The sequence below is a fragment of the Vicugna pacos genome, chromosome 11, assembly GCF_048564905.1.
Source record: "Vicugna pacos chromosome 11, VicPac4, whole genome shotgun sequence".
Lineage (NCBI taxonomy): Eukaryota > Metazoa > Chordata > Mammalia > Artiodactyla > Camelidae > Vicugna > Vicugna pacos.
The window spans coordinates 2,159,239-2,176,463 of record NC_132997.1 but is presented as its reverse complement, the minus strand read 5'-3'; positions in this window follow the sequence as shown (position 1 = coordinate 2,176,463).

The window sequence follows — 17,225 nt, the reverse complement described above, 5'->3', positions numbered from 1 at the left end:
GGCTTCAGCAGCAGGCTGGCCCCGTCATTCTCGTAGGTGCTGCAGTGACCCCCACCCCTGTGGCCATGGTGATCCCAAGCCAAGGATCTAAGTGACTTCAACCCTATTTACAGGTGACCACAGCCGGTTAGCCTGTGCTGCTCAAAAGGAAGACCCCACATGGGGTTTTGCTGTGTCAGGGGGTTGCTAATACCTGGCCTGCTTTGAATCGTTTCATCATGATAGCATCCTGGACGGTGTAAGTTTCATCTCTCAATTTTATTTCAACTTTTTTTGTTGAAGGTATAATTGGATTACAATACTGTGTTAATTTTTGGTGTACAGCATAGTGATTCATATATATATATATATATATATATATATATATATATATATATATATATATATATATATATTCCTTGTTATATACTTTTCCACTATAGGCTATTAAAAGTTATTGAGTGTAGTTCCCTGTGCTATACAGTAGGATTTTGTTGTTTGAAACAAAAATTACTAAACAAAGTAACAAAGTAAGCAGACTAAACCTAGCCATATATATGACACAGTTGAGTTTATCTCAGGATTTAAATGTGGTTTTGATCTCCAGGATCGCTTTATCAAATTATCATATGTAAAGTGCCTGTGGAACACTTCTCAGAAAAATGTTTTAAAATCATAAGATTTAGAGAATAAAGAAGGAAGATAATTATACTGAAAAGCAGATATCAAAATATAGAAATGGGCATTTGTGACACAGTAATATCTGAAATATTGGAAGAACGTGTTGAATAAGAGGATCCAGTGGTGGGTCTACTAACCGCAACATTTTGCCATAGCAGTGAGTGTAAATCATCTTCTGAGATCTGCAACAATTGCATTTTGAATGTAAATAAAGTTAAATAACAAATAAGCCATGAAGTGCGGATTCAGATTCAGGGGTATCTCGAGTCCATATCCCCAGCACTTCCCAGAGCTCCCTGCTCTTCCCCTAATGTCATTGAAAGAAGTGGGGAAAGTTTGTGAAGCGAAGGGCATGTTCCATTGCAAAGAAATCTCGTAGCAAACCTGGGAGCATGGCCATTGAAAGGTTAATGCTGAGATTAGAGGCCGTGGGAAACCAAGCAGAGGCAGCTCTTTACAAGTCACATCATATGCTCTGTGTGTGTCTACGTGTGTATGCATACAGACGTGTGGGCATGTATGATGTATACACCTGCCTTTCACGTGAAGCCGCCTCACTGTCCAAATTTGAAATCCATCCAAACGTGCAGTGCAGTCAGTCGAAGCTCAGCCAGACGCTATGTTGTCTGTTGTTGCTCTGTCTCTTCTGCTGAACTCCACGAGTAAACCACGTGCCAGCTGTTGCTTTCAGGGACAAGAGCTCTGTAGGTCACAGGTCCATGCCTTGTTTCACTGCCAAATCTGATTTCCTTTCAGGACAAATTGCCATTTGAAAAAGGGGGAAGCATTCAGTTGACCCACAAGCCTCTGAGTGAGGAAAAAAATATCCTTAGAGATAGCTCTATGGGACAGCATCCAGAAGGGGGCAGAGCACTGGGCTGCGAGTCGAGGCTGTGTTTCTTTCAAGCTCTGCACTGAATTTGAGGTGGCATGTCACTTCTTTGGCCCTTGATTTGTTCAGCTTAAATTAGGGTTTTAGACCTGTTCTATCCAACGTTAGAGTATCACTTTTTTGCTCGGTGACCCTCCATGGCTCCACAATTCCTTCAAAGGGAAAGATGCCCACATCCTCACGGCAGCCTCTAAGGCTCCACCCCCAAAACCACCACTTATTTCCTATTCACTGTGGCCCACACCAGTCTCCATGCTGTCTGTCCTGCGTGAGGGTCCTCCAGGCCTGTGATCACTGTTCCCTCTGCCCCTCCGCTGCCCACTCCTTTGCTTCTGTCTTTGCCTTATTCAAAGGTCACTGCCCCATCCCCACTCCTCCCTAGCACACATTCCTCACCCTCCTTTATTTTCCTCCACAGCACTTATCACCAGCTCAAAGTCCCTGTATTACTTTCTTTTACTTATTTTCTCTGACGATTTTCAGACTGGAAAGGCCATGGTGGATAATAGCAGAGAAATGGGGGTAAAAATGTCAAATGAGGGAAGGCATCTTCTAAAATCTAAAATGCCCACCTGAAAAGGAGGTAGGAGATAAAGTAGTAGTAGTCGTTACAATTTTGGTAAACCTAAGGTGCGTAGTCAGGACTAGTTTTCACAATATTTGAGGGTAGGGAGGCAGCAATAAAAAGAAATTTATCCTGAAAACAAGAAATTAAATTCTTGGGAAGATGATGTGTTCAGCTTGAGATGTCAGTAATACTTTTATGACCTTGGTCTGATAATATCCTGCCTTATAATTTGATCTGTTTGACAGCTGTGTCATGAATCTAATGGTGCCACAGTTTCGGGAGCAGAACAGACCACTCCACGATGGGAACGGGACAACCATCTGTATCTCATGGACAAACAGGGTTTATTTTATGAATACCCTGAAATGAGTAAGTCATCAGTGGAGATTTCTGTGCTGTCGGTTATACTAGAATATGCTTTGGGTCTCAGAAGCATCGGTTACCGTGCCAAACAATGACCTAGCATACCGAAACGGAGCCCACTTTTCTCCATTAGATGCAATTATGCAGTCAGGCTTTCAAATAGGGTGTCTGTGTGTATCTTTGTCAATATTTATGTTGTACAAAGCTGAAGACTGACTGCCAAAGAATGAAATGGAATACTCATTCAGGTACATCTCCACCATTGATTCTCAGATCCTTCTGGTCATGTCGTCTAAGGATGAACTCAGAACCATTACTAGATGTGACTCAGCTCGGGCTGTAGCCCGTGTGGCACAGCTGTTGGCTGATATCCTTCTAAACAGAGTCATGTGAGCCAGCCAGCCTGTGCAGAAAGCCCGCAAAAGCATCCTGCCTCATTGCAGCAAGGTTCACAGGGTCACCCCTTCCACATCTCACACCTGTCTTTGATATTGTTCCTATTTCTTCTGGCCGATGTTTTCTGCCTGATTCCTCGAGTGACCTCATGGCACATCACTGGCTTGATTTCAGGATGAATTTGCTGCTCTGGAGTATCGGTAGAACACAGACCCCTCCTTCTCCAATATCTTTGTCCATTTCTGTACATTTGCTTGGGCTCTGTTTCTCTTTGGTTGAACTTGGTTTTGAGCTCTCAGTTGCCTTTAAATTGTTGCATCTCAAAATAGATTTCCATAGGAAACTTTATCTTTACTATTATGCATGGCGCACTTTTATCTACTAGAAGGCTGATGATGTGCACGTTTTATATCTGAGCCCTTTCAGCTCACCATTGCCTTGAAGTAGTTGTTTTTTTTTTTTTTTAGCTTAGGAGACAGGAAAGGATTTTTGTCAATAGGCTTTGCATTTAAGCATGCAGGTTCATGTCTGCAAAGTCACCCCTTTGTGCTTCCTGTTTATAAGTCTACAGATAGAGGGAGTTTTCTTTTTCCTAATTTACATTCTATATATAAAATAACTGCTTTTAAAAATATACATTATACATAGAAACGCATCTGGTTCCCTCGGTGAATGAAAGGTCATCTTGTGGCATCTTCAGTCAGCTATGCTTTGTGGCCTGGTGTCTGATTTGAGTTTCATCTTTGCTTTTGTTGTGTTTAGTGACCAGGTTCCATTAAGGGTGCAGCTGCTGTCCCTGGTGTAGAAATTATGTTCGTTTATTCTTCTTATTTTCAAAAGGACTTTAAGCCAATGACCTGTTATTCCAAAATGAGTCATAATTGTAAATATGTGTTATTGGGGCTATTATCAGCATTAATAATAACAACAACATTTTGGGGGCAGCATATCATTTGGTATTTTAATACACACAAAAAAAAGCCTTGGAAAAAAGTTATTGTTCTAATTAAGTCAAATAAAGGTCATGAAAGGAAAAATTGTACACTTTTGGGAGAAATTGATAGGACTTTTAGAACTTTATAGTCTCATTAAAATACCAATTAAATAATTCAGCCTAACTCTACCCTACATAACAGGATGGAATAACAGCTATTCTAGAGATTGTTCAGATTTATTCGTTTTCCTATTATCTAAATAATCCCTGATAAATTAGAAAATTCAATCCATTTCTGAGAGTAGGCAGCCTGTTATTCTGTATTCAATGCTGGAGTGAAACTTATTTTTGTGTTCTTTTCATTCACGGGAGATAGAATTTCCAAGTGTTTTTTGAATTCTTTTTGTTCCTCTAAAATAAAGTGCCTTTGGTGGTGATCTCCTGACCTCAGTTTCCTCCTCCCAGTTTTTCCCATGATCATTAATGACACCCCACCTGCCTTTTTAGTTATGCCTCTTAGCTGCTGAAGGGGAACAGCTTCTGACAGATGACCCTGGAGCCCTCCACCCGTGCCTCGTTTGGCCTCGAAACCAGCCACCAACACTAGTCTCCTTCGCCTGAAGTAACTTTCTCTGCTTTTCTGCCTGGAAGGACTCTTGCCAAGCCTTGGCAGGAACCCCTCCACTTTTTAGAGATTTTCTGCTCTCCTTTCTAGGCATGAATTGCACTTGATTCCTGTCTTGATGGTGCGTGATCGTGTCCGTGTCCATTGTGCTCCCCGGATGGACTGATCCTGTCGGAGGCAGTAGTCAGGCTTTTCATATTCCCGTCCATGTCTGGTGCACCACAGCCTGGACCCAGGTTCTCATACGTGTTTAAGTGACTTGAGCTTGGAGTTTCAACACACTCACATACAACTGTTAGATGAGGTGGCGGTAAAATTGTCCCCAAGGCCCCCACAAGGTTCTATATGGCATATGCTTTTTTTCTGAGAGAAATTTCTCTTTTTTTTTGTTTTCATGAATTCCCCACTGTCCTTTGAGATTATTAGAGTAACCCTGAGTTGTTAACCACAATATCTCTCCCCCCACCAGCCAATGATCCTGCTGCCTGAGAACTCAGACATGGGACATAAGAGAAATAATCTATCAGTCTTAAAATCTGGGAGCCATAAGATACCGTTTTGTACTTAGAGCACCCACAGCACAAACACCAGTCTCTCAAGAATTTGACACTGCCTTCCCAGAGGGCAGGTGCCATAAGTGAAATGCTGTGAGGGATGAAGTGAGAGCTCTTCATCTCTGGTACTGCCTTTTCAACCCTTGATGTCTTAATTTGATCTTCCCTTCATATATTATGTTCTCCATTTAATTTACTGCATTTAATATCAGTTGTACTTCAACATCTCCTTGCACCTGCCCCCTCCATTCCCTCTCTCTCCAGTGCTCTCCCACCCACGCCTCTCCTGCGCTCTCCAGGACCAGGCCTGTCTCCCCCACGCCCTCACCTCTGTTCTGTCTGCCCAACACCTGCATTGACATTTCCTTAACTCCGCAGAATGAACTTTCCAAAATGGCAGCTGAGTAACTGGGGGGGATGGTAGACCTCTCATCCCTTTACTGATTCATTCATTTATCCAACCAACAAACATTGAGCACTGCTATGCCAAACACTGTATCAGCTGCTGGGGGACCAAGACAGGTAAGACTTGGTGTCTGCACTCCCCAGGCCAGGCAAGGCATGGCGAGTAGTTGATGGATTGCTAAGCAGGGGAAAACAAATTGGACTTCTTAGAGCTGGAAATATTTGAACTGAATCTTGAAAGGTGAAAGGAAGTTAGCTCTCTATTTTGTGGTAGAGGGAGTGGACACTACATGCAGAGAGGTAGAGACATATAAGAGTACACGGCATGAAGCGGCTTGGCCAGACTGAAGAACAACAAGTAGGCCTAGAACAAAGGATACATAGGTGGGAATATCAGGTGAACAAGGCCTCTGTCACGATGGGCCTTGTGTGCTTAGACTTCAATATATCCTTAAGGAAGCAGGGATATATTGGAATATTTGTAAGTAAGAGAATTGCATAATGTTTATGTTGAAGAATATCTGGTTATTCTGGCAGCAGAATGGAAGATACTATTTTTGGGGGGAGGCCCATATTTTGGGGGGAAAGGATATTTCGGGGACCAGCCCAGGTAACCCAGACAACAAGTGGCACACGCCTGCAGTGAGGCCCTGGGCAGAAGGAGAGAGACATGGGCGGCAGAAGTGGTGACTGCTGCAGTGGGGACAGCAGGGCCAGGGCAGCCGGCCGCAGAGCTGCTCAGGTGACTTTCCAGTGACCCATCCGGAGAGCGGATCTGCAGGGGGAGTGTAAGGGGAGGAGCTGGTTTCGAGGAGATATTTCTGTGTGTGGCATTTTCAGTGCGAAGTGTCTATGGGATATCTAAGGGGTGATGTCCATTGTTAAGCTGGATTCACCAGTCAGGAGCTCAAAGGAGCTGTGGGTGAGGCCGTGGGGGCAATTCAGTCCTGCCAGGCGGAGGATTGAAGACGAGGCCCTGGGGAAAAGGGCCATGTACATGGCAAAAGGGAGAAGAGAAATCCACCAAGGGAAAGAATAGCAGAGCAGTTGAGAGAAAACTAGTTGAGGCAACACAGAAAAGGCTGTAACCTGGCTTAAGAGGGATTTGAACAATGACTAAAAGGAGCATAGTGAGAAAGGGGGGTGTGTGGGGCAAAAAAGCAAGGGCTAAATCCCACTTTTAATTGTTTAAACTGAGGAAAAGGTGGAGGAGGACTACACTTAGGTAGCCTTTAAAAAACAGATCTGTGTGTATCTGTGTGTGTGCATATGTGCACACACACCTTTCTGCCTGGGCTTTAAAAATTTATTTAAGTAAAACAAAAATTAAGGGGGGAAAATATTCCCCTGAGAGGAAAATATATGTCCACTGCAAAAGCTACCTGGTAATCAAATAAAGAGGAGCTGAAAATGCCCACTGGTTTGAAACACGCAGCCACTGGCAGTGCAGCTCCTGTCTCATTGCCACGGTGAGGGCCGTGGGGGTTGCAGTGCTCTGAGCCCTGGAGGAGTCATCAGCGCAGGCACTTCTCCAAGAAACTAAACTTTAAAGGGAAGAAGAAAGCATAGAAAGTAACAGAGAGCAATACAGGGCCGTGAGAGAGGGTTGGGCGAAGGTCAGTTTTGTTTTACAGGGGGCGTTTCTGGCCTTGCTGAGTTGCTAGGCCTTTGTTCTTCTTGGTCTTTGTTCCAAAAGCTTTTTAGAAAGTTCTTCTCGCTTGAATATCTGAACAGATTAAATCATGTTGGGTTATTTCTAGTGTTTTATTTTTTAATTAAAAAATTATCTGGAATTTATTTTAATGTCAAAAGTGAGGACAATGTACCAGGCCTTCTAGTGATTTAGCTAATTACACCAGTACCTGAATCCACTGATTTTAAGTGTCAGTTTTATAATATTACTAAAATCTCTTAAATATCCATGCCTATTCTTGAAATGTATTCTATTTCATTCATACTCTTAGCGCACTATTACTATACTGTTTCCACGACCATAGATTAGTACCTCCTACAATTGGTTCTATTTTATCCTTTTCCAGAATGTCCCTAATATTACAAATTCAAACATCCCTCCTCATTATTTTATTTGTACATTTGTGTATATTTCTGGAAGAAATTTAGGATCACCTTTCAGAATTTTTTCTTAAATCCATTCAGGTTTATTAAGTAAATTTGCATTCAGATACTAAATTTATTTTGGAGAAAAAATGTTCTATGTCCCCCAAATTTGAGTCTGCCAACTGAAGAGGATGGTGCATTCTACTGTTCATTCAATCATCATTTTTTTCTCTTTTTTTAAGTCATTTATCAGAATCATTTTAACATTTTTCATTAATTTATTTCTGAAGAGTCTGTGCCTTTGTTGTCATTATAAATGGTAACTTTTCTGGGTTTGAACAGGGATGATTGCTAATGAAGTCTTAATTTCTAGTTTCTCTTGAATAAGAAGGGGATCAGACAGTGTGGGGCCCTCTTTCCAATATGGTGACTGTGAGCAGTGCATTTCATTAGGATGTCCACTTGCCAATTTGCCAGTGGCTGCACCCACTCCACATATTTCTGCTACTTACCTGCCCCCTGTAGGCAGATGTGTTCATGTAGGGTTAGGTGGGTTATGGAAACAGATACTGACGTCACTGCTGCCACACTGCTGACACTGTGGCATCACTAACTCTGGTTCTTTCTCTGTGACCTTCCTGAATATGACAGCTCCTTTTGGGCTGTGGACATGAGGCATCTTTACAGCACTGTCGGTTTTTCTGCAACACACCCCTGCCTCTCAGGTCAGAAGCAAATGTCAGCTCCTCCTACCCATCCACCCCATCCACGGTCTTGCCGTTCCTGCCCAGAGTGGTCCCTATCCCTTGACTGAGCAGTAACACTAAAGGGACTACAAACTTGCCTCTCATCCACTGTCTTAGTTACATACCTGTGCTAGTTTACTTAAATGTCTGCCAATTAGGGTCTAAAAGTCTTTTAGATCTCTGGCCTTATCATTTCTAACTGCTCCCCCACCCCATGGAACAGCTTAATGCAGATCCCTTCTGCCCCATCTGTAGCAATGCCCTGTAAATTACAGACAGAGAGAAAAGAACTTCTAAGCCACCACCATAACTTTGACTTCTTGTGACCACACAGACCATAGAAATATCAAGATAAAAATTCCTGAAGAAGGATATTTTGCTAAGGAAGACACTTTAATTGCATACCTTTCTGTGACTTGTAATAACTTCATAGACTCTCTGAATGTGCTGCACTCACCTTCCCAGACTCAAGGGAGCTTGCTCACTTTCCTATTTTCAGTGCATTTCCTTCAACATTCTCTATGCAGAGCTTTCCCAAAAGTACATTCCTTATTCCGATTTAAATTCTTATATACAACCACAATATTCTTTTTCTTAATCCTCAATGACAAATCATCTTCCAAGATTGTATTATTTCAACACTGAGAGTGAATAATATGCTTCAAGATTCCCAAGTTTATTACCAGCAAATAACTATGGTTGGTTGAAGATTTTTAAGTATGTTATTCCTACTAAGGTTATATACGTGAAAGAAACAGGTTGTAATGAGTCTTCTTCCCAGAGATTTTATATTTGCCTTTGTTTGGATTCTTTCACTGTTGAACAATATTATTACCATGAATGTCTTTTCTCTTTGGGATTTAGTCCACCATTTGCCCCTCTCTCTTTACAGGAGTAGAGGAATTGCTGTTGTCCTTCCATCCATCCACCACTCCATGTTGTGTGTCCATTCTTTCAACAGGTATTCAGTTTGGGTTCACCACCTTATCTGTGGCCTCTTTCCAGTGGCCCCTCTGTTGGCTCTGGAGAACAATATATTGCAAATCAGAGTGGTTATGTGGAAACTTGACTACCCAGTATAGACGCATGGTGCCAAAAAAAGCCCAGGACATCGCAGCATGGCAGCCCACCATGCAAGGAACAGCAATTCTGGCTGTGGTGGACCAATGTGAGTAAAAAGGCTTCATGGGCTGAAGACTTTGAAAAGTCCAAACATGCATAGGCATTGCTTCCTAAGGAATCCAGTGTTGAGTATTGTTTAATATGAGAGGGAGATGCTAACACTATCATCGCTATAAACAACATATTTGTTGTAACTGTAATTGTTATTATTTTAATATTTTTTATAATTATTATTTGTGACATACAAGAGCTCTTACAGAAGCAGTTGTTAAGAAGCGTGGCCATTATACTGTTGCTGAAGTGTTAATTCAGTAGAAGCATGGTAATAGTATTAATAAGTACTCACTCGTTTGATCCTCACTTGGCTTTAAAGGTTTCCCAGCAGTGCTTGTATAATGGAGATAGAAATCCATCCATTTAAGAGTTTGTAGAACCTAAAATAAGAGCAGTCATTCCACCGTATTTTACCATATATTCCAGACTATCAGTTTAAAGTAGGAAAAACATGATGAGGCCATACAAACCCTTTGTGCATCCCCAATGATTCATTATATTCCTGGACCCCTGGAGCAGAGGTTCTTCCAGAATGTGGTCCCATTTCTCCTCCCCACCCCACTCTTGGCCTTTGCTACCCACTGTTGGCCATTAGCTAAGCTTCCTCATGTCCTGCATGTGTCTGTTCTGTGAGGAAACAGAACTCAGCTGTTTACAAACTGTAGTGACTATGACCAGTCTGAACAGTCTCTCTCCTTCCCTGCCCACACCCCCACAGGGCAACAGGGGCCTCACAACCACAGCGATTCCCATGCCAGCCCATCAGGGAGCCTTCTTCCCTAGAAATGTTCTTACAACCAGGGCTGTTTCTTCCCTTACTTCACTGCCAGTTTCACTCCCAGGTTACAGTCCCCAACAAAAGGCTATCCCAGTTTGAATGCCTTAATCAAGTCATATTTACACTAAGTCCCTGGCACTTTCCCATGAGCACTCATAGAAACAGAACAGGGCCTGGCAGTGGCTGTGGGCCAGGTTCCTGGGTGAGGGGACTTGCTGGGCCCTTCAGGTTCTGTAGTCTGGCCCAAGATTTGCTCCCAGCACGGTGTCTTCCCATCTGCATGATTTCGGGCAAGGCTTCAACACATCAGAGCTTCATTTAATCCCTGCTTCATATTTTAAGACTGTTATGTACCAAAAAGTGTGCTTAGGGAATTCAGTGAGTCAATGAATGGATGTCACATAAGATGGTCCTCAGGGAAGGTTAGTTATTTTCATTATGCACCATCGATAAAATTGGCTGCACAGACTTGGCCAGGTATCACAGCTACAGGCACAAGAATTTGACAATGTGTCACTGTGGATCATAGTCACTATTTTACACAGTAAAACAGCTACCTGAGACCACTCAGCTGTCAGCCCACCAGACTCCCCACCCCAAGATCCCTGAATTTATCTGATTTGCTTGCTACCCCTTCTTTTTGGAGAAAGTTGGCAAATCACACAGTCAATGACTGCAAGTTTATGTCCATTCCCATTCACTCAATTTGCCCCATTTTCAGTATCCACTGTGCTGCAAAACATAGACTAATGTTCAGAATATGACAGCAAGGCCTTTCCCGTTCCACAGTCAGAGAAGAATGAATCTGTCATGTTTAATATGGCATATGACACTAAGCAAGGCAGGAAAACAGGCTTCTGTGCTTTAAGAAAATTTTTAGTAATGACGTTTGAAATTAAAAGTGTTTTTGTTTGACCTTCAGCTAACCAGAAAATTCAATTGACTCCTATTACCCATTCCTCAGGTGTCCTGGTTTGATTGTATTAGGCACTTTTTCCTCATCTCCCCAGCATGACTTTGCTCCATCAGCACAGATGGAGTGTCTCCAAGGCTGCTCAGTGTGCATGGCCGTGTGTGCGCACACATGTGCCCCCACTGATTGGTGCCACTGATTCATATCCAGGGGTTGTTCTGTCTTATAATTCAGGCATTGCTTTATTATATCCTAGAAAACTGCTTTTAGATCATTGATTGAACTATTGACCATCCTCTTGCCCACATTAGGAAGTGACGCCTTCCAAGACACATGTCCTGTGTGTTTGTATTTATGTATAAGTAAGAATTAAATATGCATGTCATCCCCTCATATATTTAACTTGTGCCTTCCCAATTGAGTGTGCACAGTAAAGGCTAACTTCCCATAACAGGAGAACTTTTAGGAAGAAAGAAGAAGGAATTAGCCACCAGGGAGAAGACAGGACATCAAGCAGGAGTTTGGTATAAAATCATTTACTCTAAAGCTGCTCTGGCTCAATAAATAAGTGGAATTGACATTGTTGTATCATGCCAGAGCATCTGCTATTGAAGACAGATTTTAATTTACTTTGATACAACTGGAAAATTGTGTTGGAACAACATGGGAAATGAAGCACACTGCATGTATCTGTACTCCTGAAGTGTGTCTCACAGCTACTCAGTTTTGAGGAAAAGTATCTTGTCTGGAGACAATATAATTATTTTCATTGTTGGAATATTTCTAGCTTCCAGAAACACATCTGCAGGTGATTCTGTAAAAGTCTAGAGTTGACATAAGTAGCAGGAAATTTTAGCCTATTGAAATCAGGAGAAGTGAAATATTTTTGCCTACCACCACCACCACCACCACCAGGCAAGCACTTGTACACCCAGAGAGATTTCACATCAGACAGAATGACAAAGCTGGTTCTGATACCGAGGCCGAACTTGTTCTGCTCGCTACACAACAGTGATAAAAAAATAAATCAGGAGACAAGGTTTTGGAGCAATGTATAGTAACTTTACTCAGAAAGCTGGCAGACCAAGAAGATGGGGGACTAATGTCCTGGAGAATCATCTTGCTCAAGTCAGAATTCAGGCCCCTTTTAAGCTAAAAAGGGGAGGGAGTGTGGTTGGCTGTGCAAACTTCTTGCTGCAGGCATTCTTTGTTCTTGCAGTCATCCATGTGTGTCAGGCTGTGGTGTCCCTGTAAATCTCCAACAAAACAAAGGTTATTCTCTATTTTGCAACTTGCCATCCCTGCGTAAGTGCAGAAGTGCTAACATCATTAAAGGTCAGAGCCCCGAGATTAGGCTTTCCTGTAGGTATTAGGCTAAAGGCAACGTTGTTTTACAAAAGGTGCAGAGCCAGCAAGATTAAGCCTGGAAAACAGGGCACAGTGCTTCAAACAAAAGGAACAGATCCAATGTGGCGTCAGATTTGTTCTCTATTACAGTTCGAGTTAGGGGAAATTTTGCAGTAGAAAATCCCCTCAGTTGTTTTTCTTGCTTTACCTGACATCTTGTTTGTTGGCTTTTGGTCTCATGGTGTCTAAACCGTATGTTCAGATGAATAATATTAAAATCATATGGTGCAGAAAACATATCTGTTCTGCTTCAAAAAATGACTGAAACATTTAACTTTGTTTATTCCCAGAGAATTTGGATTGAATCATTTCTCGACTTTCTTCTTCCTTCAAACCAGTATTTTACTGGAGGGTTAAAAGCCCAAATTAAAGAATTTTGCAGGGAAATATACACAAAATGTTATGATAACTCACAGAGAAAAAATGTGATAATGAGTGTGTATATGTCCATGAATGACTGAAAAATTGTGCTGAACACTGGAATTTGACACAACATTGTAAAATGATTATAAATCAATAAAAAATGTTTAAAAAAAGAATTTTGGAGAAGACTCGTGTAATTCATAGCAGCTTTACATCCGAATTTAAGGCTGACCCATATTTATACTTTTAATCAAGGAACACAATAAACTTTCTTAGTCGAACATTAATGGCGTTTTTAACTTTGTCCATGTAATCTTTTGGAAGTTGAGAGGACTAGACACCTGATCTAACAAAACAGGAATCATTGCTTGACTCTGTGAATGAAAGAATCCCAGTATAGTTTCCTGCAAGTATATTTTATTAAAAATAATAAGAAATTCTTGCTCTCTAATAAAGCAACATACATAAGAACATTCTGAGTGTTTAAAATAAATCAGACTATGGGTTAACTTATCTAAACAAGTCAAGATAGTTTTGGGAAAAAAGTATGAACTTGAAGGAAAATACATATTGTGTAATTAATATCCTCTTTTTAAGAAACAAATGATAAAAAAACCCAAAATTTAATCATTTATTTAAAAAGTAGTTATATAAAGCCAACTTATTTTCATAAGTTACATAAATAAAAGGGCTATCAAAATCTACATTATTAAAGATTAAATTATACCAAATAGATCACCAAGGTTGATTGATTTTCATGATATTAATAATTTTTGAAAATATAGCTTACATATAACATATCCAAGCAGCCCTTCAGTTATCCACAGTACCCTAGTCTACAGTTATTCTTACTGTACTTAAAACAAGTAATAGGCAAATTTCAGGCCCTTGCTTTTGAACTGCCACTGGAATTCTGGATATTCCCTTAGGTTAAAGACCAAAAGCAAAGTAACAATTCTAGTTTAAAGCAGTTGCTCAAAGACTTTAAAACATTCACTATCTATATCCAGTTGCAGGAAAGAATTAAGTTTTCTGAACCTTAAAAAAAAAGAAATCTTATGCTGAAAATGAAATTCTGTCATGTATGCTGACCATAACTATACAGGCTCTAAATTAATCCTCCCTTTACTGTTTTAATACCAACATAGGTCACTGTAATCTCTTTCAAATTCCATTTATGCTAGATGAACGAACGCCTCTCCACATGCTCAATTCTGACAGCTGAGAGTGTATGAAAGCCGTCAATCACCTAGCTAGTTGGGAACACAGAGTTTCTTTTCAGTGGGAAAATACACGACATAAATATATATGGGGAGGTACTAGCTCCAACTCGGTTTAACAGAGAAAAGTGCATGAACTTGAAACTGACACTAAGAAGCATACTGAGAAATCACATTAAGTGTTTCTATGGCTCCTCAATCCCTTTATGCTACATTAATGAACGCATCTCCACATGCTCAATTCTGAGAGTTGAATGTGCATGTAATCGGTCAATGACCTATCTTGTTGTGAACACACAGTTTCTTGAGACTGTGGAACTAAACTACATATATATATATATGGATAGGTAGTAGCTCCAACACGGTTTTACACTGAAAACTGCATGAACTTCAAACCGGCACTAGAAAACATACGTACAAATTGCAGTGTTTCTAAAGTTACAAAATCCATTTATGCTACATGAACGAAAGCCTCTACACATGTTCAATTCTGAGAGTTGAATGTGTGTGAAAGCCATCAAACAACTAGCTTGTTGGGAAAACACAGTTTCTTTTCTATTGGAAACTACACAATATCTATATGGTGAGATACTAGCACCAACATGGTTTTACAGTGGAAATTGCATGAAATTCAAACCGGACGTAGGAAAAATAATGAGAAACCAGATTAAGTGTTTCTACTGCAACCCATTGCCCTCATCCTAGATGAATGAACGGCTCTCTCCATGCTCAGTTCTGAGAGATGAATGTGTTCAAAAGCCATCTATCGGTTAGCTTGTAGGGAACACACAGATTCTTTTGAGTGGGGAAAAACAATACATACATATTTATGGGAGGTAATATTTCCAAGTCGACTTTACAGTGAAAACTGCATGAAATTCATACCAGCACTAGGAACGAAACTGAGAAACCAGAGTAAGTTATTCTAATGCAACCCATTCCCTTTATGCTAGATGAATGAACGTATCTTAAAATGATCTTTTCTGAGACTTAAGTGTGCGTGAAAGCCGTCAATCACCTAGCTTTTTGGGAACACACAGCTTCTTTTGAGTTGGGAATAACACTATATAAATATAAATAGGGAGGTACTAGCTCCAACTCTGTTTTACAGTGAAAAATGCATGAAATTCAAACCGGCATGAGGAAATATACTGAGAAACCATAGTAAGTGATTCTACGGCAAATAATTCCCTTCATCATAGATGAACGAACGTCTCTCCACAGGCTCAGTTCTGAGGGTTGAATGTGTGCAAAATCATCTATCAGTAGTCTTGTAGGGAACACACAGTTTCTTTTGACTGGGGAAATACACTACATACATATATATGGGGAGGTACTAGCTCCAAGTCGGTTTTACAGTGAAAACTGCATGAAATTCAAACCGGCAATAGGAAACATACTGAGAAATCAGAGTGAGTGTTTCTTATGCTACCCATTCCCTTTATGCTAGATGAACGAACCAGACTCCACATGCTCAATTCTGAGAGTTAAGTGTGTGTGAAAGCCGACAGTCACCTAGCTTGTTGGATACAAACATATTCTTTTGAGTGGAAAACTACAATACATTCATATATATGGAGAGGTACTAGGTCCAACTGTTTCACCGTGAAACCTGCAGCAAATTTACCGACACTAGGAAACATACTAAGAAACAAGAGTAATTATTTCTAATGCAACCCATTCCCTTTATACTAGACGAACGAAAGCCTGTCCACATGCTCTGTTCTGAGTTTAATGCTAGCGAATACCATCTATCACTTAGCTTGTAGGGAACACAGTTTCTTTTGAGTGCCGAACTACCTACATACATATATACAGGGAGGTACTAGCCAGAAGTCGATTTTACATGAAAACTGAATGAACTTCAAACTGGCACTAGGAAACATAACTGAGAATCCAGATAAGTGGTTCAACTGCAACCCATTCCCTTGATCCTAGATGAACTAACGCTTCACCCCATGCTCAGTTCTGAGAGCAGACTCTGTGCAAAAGCCATCTATCACTTAGCTTGCAGGGAACACACAGTTACTTTTGATTGGGGAAATACACTACATACGTATAAATGAGGAGGTACTAGTTCCAAGTCGGTTCAAAAGTGCAAAATGCATGAAGTTCAGACCGGCACTAGTTAATATACTGAGAAACCAGAGTAAGTGTTTCTATTGCTAACTATTCCCTTTATGCTATATGAATGAACGTCTCTACACATGCTTAATTCTGAGAGTTAAATGAGTGTGAGACCCGTTAGTAAGCGAACTTTTTGGGAACACACAAATTATTTTCAGTGGAAAAAACACTAAATACCTATATATGGGGAGGTACAAGTTCCAAATCGGTTTTACAGTTAAAACTGCATGAACTGCAAACCCGAAATAGGAAACATACTGAGAAAACAGAGTAAGTGTTTCTACTGCAAATCATTCCCTTTAAGCTAGTTGAAAGAATGCCTCTCCACATGCTCATTTCTGAGTGTTGAATATGTCTGAATGTAAACTATAACTTAGCTTGTAGGGAAAACATAGTTTCCTTTGAGTGGGAAAATACACTACATATATCTATATTGGAAGGTAATAGCTCCAAGTCGTTTTTACACTGAAAACTGCATGAATTTCAAACTGCCACCAGGAAACATACTGAGAAACCAGAGTAATTATTTCAAGTGCTACCTCTTCTCTTTATGCAAGATGAAAGTACGTATCTCACATGCTCAATTCTGAGACTGAGTGTGAAAGCCAACAAACACCTAGCTTGTTGGGGAAACACAATCTTTTTCATGGGGAAAATACATGACATGATTTTATATGGGGAGGTACTAGCCCCAACACGGTTTTACACTGAAAACTGCATGAACTTCAAACCAGTACAAGGAAACAGACTGAGAAAACAAGTTAGCGTTTCTACTGCAAAACATTCCCTTTAGGTTACACGAACGAAACTCTCTCCACATGTTAATTCTGAGATTTAGGTCAGTGTAAAAGTCATCAATTACTTAGCTTTTTGGGAAAACAAAGTTTTACTGAGCAGGAAATTACACTGTATATATATATATATATGGGATGGAACTAGCTCCAAATCGGTTTTACAGTGAAAAATGCATCAATTTCAAACCGGGATTAGGAAACATATTCAGACCCCACAGTAAGTGTATTTACAGCAATCCATTCTGT